The sequence below is a fragment of the Sinocyclocheilus rhinocerous genome, unplaced genomic scaffold (assembly GCF_001515625.1).
Source record: "Sinocyclocheilus rhinocerous isolate Xijiao unplaced genomic scaffold, SAMN03320098_v1.1 scaffold12241, whole genome shotgun sequence".
In the NCBI taxonomy this organism is placed as follows: Eukaryota; Metazoa; Chordata; class Actinopteri; order Cypriniformes; family Cyprinidae; genus Sinocyclocheilus; species Sinocyclocheilus rhinocerous.
This window is the reverse complement of record NW_015649685.1, coordinates 339-4,515: the sequence shown is the minus strand read 5'-3', so window position 1 is coordinate 4,515 and position 4,177 is coordinate 339. Positions and strand designations below refer to the sequence as shown.

At 36.0% G+C, this 4,177-nt stretch overlaps 1 long non-coding RNA gene across 1 annotated transcript; it reads right to left on the bottom strand.

The window, feature by feature from the left end:
- Positions 1–106: 106 nt before the first annotated feature.
- LOC107710961 (uncharacterized) lies at positions 107–1,549 on the bottom strand. The gene is made up of 3 exons (XR_001636651.1): positions 1,440–1,549; positions 290–404; positions 107–186 (listed from the first exon to the last, which is right to left on the bottom strand). It is a non-coding gene; the product is annotated as an uncharacterized LOC107710961 (long non-coding RNA).
- Positions 1,550–4,177: the final 2,628 nt, after the last annotated feature.

Here is a 4,177-nt window from a genome sequence, read left to right as displayed (position 1 = left end):
CTCATCCAGACCATCAAAGATGAACAACACTTTATACTCTTCACTAGATATTTCCATTTCTTTAGTTTCAGGGAAAAAGAAATTAAGAAGAACTGAAAGATTGGGTTTCTCTGCGTCGCTGTTCCCTCATACAGACACGCAAACTTCTTCATCAGATTTGATCTAAATGTTTTGAGGGCTTCATTGCTGTAAAATAAAAAATTCACATTATTGCTTGAGTTAATAAGCCCAATGTCTCATATATTCTGGATCATATCTTCAAATCATATCTTTTACAGAAATGTTATACCTGAGAGCAGGCCGTGTATCTCCACTCTTGAATTGTTCTTGACAAACCATAGATGCGTCACTCTTCATAGACACACAGCTGGGCTCTGCTTCTGTTCTCTTCTTGATGAACTGAGCTAAACAGAGAGAGATTACATTTCAACCTTTAAATTACTGTATGCAAATTATTGTATATAAAGAGAACTTTGTAATCAGTTCATACACGGTTTATACAAAAATAGTGAACTGAACTGTGATAATATTTGATACTGTAAAATGTCATGCTATTATCATATTGTTATACAAACGTTATACCTGAGATCAGGCTGTGTATCTCCACTGTTAAACTTCATTGGTTCAGGCATAGACCAGTCACTCTTCATAGACACACAGCTGGACTCTGCTTCTGATCTCTTCTGATGAACTAGACTAAACAGAGAGAGATTAAATTTCATCCTTTAAATTACTGTATGCAAATGATTGTATGTAAGGAGCACTTTGTAATTAGTTCATTCACTGTTTATACAAAAATATGAACTGAACTGTGATAATATGTGTTACAGGACCGATGAGAGGCGTGTGGATCCATATGCAGGGCTTTTATTTAAAGGCGTGGTCATGAAACAGATGAGGGTCAGACAACAACACAGGCAAGACAAAGAGTATCCTAGGGCAAGCGTGGGTCTTCGATCGGCGAACGTTATCCAGAGGGCTTGAGAAGAGGGGAAATCCAGAAACACGAGCAATAGTCCAGGCAAGGTGCAAACAGAGTCCGAACAGGGCGAGACAAGAGGGTAATCCGAAAGACACAGGCAAGAATCAGAACACAGAAAAAAACAGGCAAGGCAGGACTATGACTAGATATCAAACTAGAACAGGCTCCGTAGAGTAGCTAGGAGAGGGATATGCGCTTACAATACTCAGCCTTGAATGGTGGTGTGAGACTGATTTATATAGTGTGTGTTATTGGTAGCAGCTGTGTGTGTAATCAGTGCAATGGATGATGGGAAATGTAGTCCGGGATGACATGCAACAGTTTGTGTAGTGTGAGAGTCAACGTAACGGAAGGGTGACCCCTGGTGGCAATTGGACGGAAGTCCATGGACAGGATTCCTGACAATATGATAATGTAAAATGTCATGCTATAATCATATTTTATACAAACGTTATACCTGAGATCAGGCTGTGTATCTCCACTGTTAAACATTATTGGCTCAAGCATAGACCAGTCACTCTTCATAGACACACAGCTGGGCTCTGCTTCTGATCTCTTCTGATAAACTGAGCTAAAACAGAATGGTCTTTTTGTTTTCAATGAATATTAAGCTTATAAAAACCATACACAAAATAAACTTGTTTTATAACATAAAATGTTAATGTGTTACTCAAAGTACCTTCTGTCTGTTTAAAATGGCTAAACATCACCTCTGTTCATTTACAGTCACTTTTATACCATTCTCATCACAAGGACACTAAATGATATTCAGCAAATGTGATGTGACATTACAGTCATTGTCTCATATTTTCTTGAACCGTTAAAGTGTCAGTTGGAAATATGCATATGTAAATTGTATTCAAAGGAGGTTATGCATAATAAACTAGGTAATAATAAATCTGGTTATTTCACAATCTTCTGCAGGATTTATTTGTGCCTATGCAAAATCTGCCTTCTCTGCACAGGCACACTTTAAGGATGAAATCTATGCAAAGTTTTATACATACATACATACATACATATACACACACACACACACACACATATATATATACATATATTTGTGAGGCCCCTGCTGCATGCTTGTATACAGCTTTATAGTGTCATTAACTACAGAAAATCCAGTGTCAAGCTGTGTGTTTCTGTGTTTGAGATTGTTTCTAGGAGTCTGCGTACAGTTCGTATAGCTGGAGTCTGACCCGAAAGGAGACATTTTCTTTCCTGTGTGTCTGTGTGAAGTGTAAGATAATTATGAGCTGCAACTGAACACTAGTGTACTTTACTCACATGTAGCTCTACTGCAGTTTAAGAGCATTTAACTGGTTTTCATTGTGAAGTACAGCAGCTCAACATAGTGAAACATGGAAAGAATGAGCAGAAATGATTCATGAATATGTTCTTACTGCTTTTGATATTTCTATTTACTTTAATAAATATTATTTGCTGTAATAGTCAATAACTGGTGATTGAAACCACTGCAGAAAGATGTTCATCTTCAGAACCAGTTAAACCACAACCATTTCAGGAAAACAAATGAAACCGGTTTGACTCTGTGCTGAAACACTGTTTACAGCTGGAGGGGTTTCCAGAAAGCAGCTTTATGTCTCTGAATCATGTTTCAGGGTTACTTTACTTCAGATAAACGTGTCTCTAAACTTGATGATTTCAGCACAAGCATGAAAGCACAGGTTATGTGTGAATTCATTATAAATCATTATTATGGTATAAAGCTATTCAGTCCTACTTTTCCAAGATCTAAATTCATAAGTGAACAAACTATGCATTTATGAATACCTTTCGTACTCGTAATTTTCTATATTTGGGAGTTTCTTGTATTTCTGTAACTCTGTTGTTTGACACTTACTGTACAGTGAACTAAAGTAAAAGAGTTAATGAAGAAGAAATGCTGCTGATTTCATTGAATGAGTCTGTTATAGAGTTGACCATATAGACACAATATTTAATCAAAACTGTCTGCTGATGCTGAGTGATAGTTTCTCTCTCAAAGAGTTAAGAGCGCATGACAAATACTGTTTGAGAATCACATACACACTGATGATAAAATGAGAAACATGGTGATTTCACACCATGTGACAACAGTATCAGAATCTGCAGCTTTCTGTGATTCACTGACAAATACACACTTGATCATCTGTTTGATCACGACATGAAGAGCTTTAAATAAAACCATCAAAACAACTTCAGCACAGCATTAAAGTACAAAGTGACCAATGACACATCATAAGATGGCACTCATACATGAAAACAACTAGAGAAAGATGAAACACTCACCTCAGTGTTTGAACATAACTTCAGCACAGCATTAAAGTACAAAGTGACCAATGACACATCATAAGACGACACTCATACATGAAAACAACTAGAGAAAGATGAAACACTCACCTCAGTGTTTGTACATCTGTCTTTGTCTTCCTCTGAAGTGTTGTGCTGAACAGCAGCTCTGAAATTTCTGCATCTTCTACCAGGAAGAGTTAATCGTGAGAATGAGAAGAATGACAGTCAGTCAGCTAAACTCTCATCTGCTGTTATTCAGTCAGGTCAAACGAAAGATTCATTGTCAGGAAACGCTGCTGAACTCAGAAGTTGCTTTACAGGTTTGTGAACATGCTTTGAATGTTGAAAGTGTGTCTAGTGTCAGTCCAAGATATGTATAGTGTTGTGTCATCTTTGATTGGACAGTGATGGGTTTCCACATTAAAAGGTGAATTCAGTGCAAAACAAGTCAGCCCCGGGCCCGTATGCAAAAAAAATGTATACGGGCCCCCCCAAACGTTATGGGCTCCCATCTCGGTTAACTTAACTTAGGTTATTGTTGATTTTCTTGAAGTAAATAACGTTACATGACTATTCACAAGCTGTTTTATTTACGGTATAAATGCTTGGAAATATTTAACGTTTTCAAGTCTATTCATCATTTGTTAATTATAACAGTTAAACAAATCAATATTAATTGACTTAATATTGCAATAATCCTATAAAAAAATAAAAAGTCTGTATTTAGTAATAATAATAATTATTATTATTATTATAAATACTGACTTTTTATTTTACAGTGGAACAGGGTTAATGTAGTAACTTATCATTTAAATAATAAAATATATCTAATTAATATTTTGGTTAATATTAAATACCCACTTGTTTATTTTACAGTATGATAGGATTACTGCAATTATA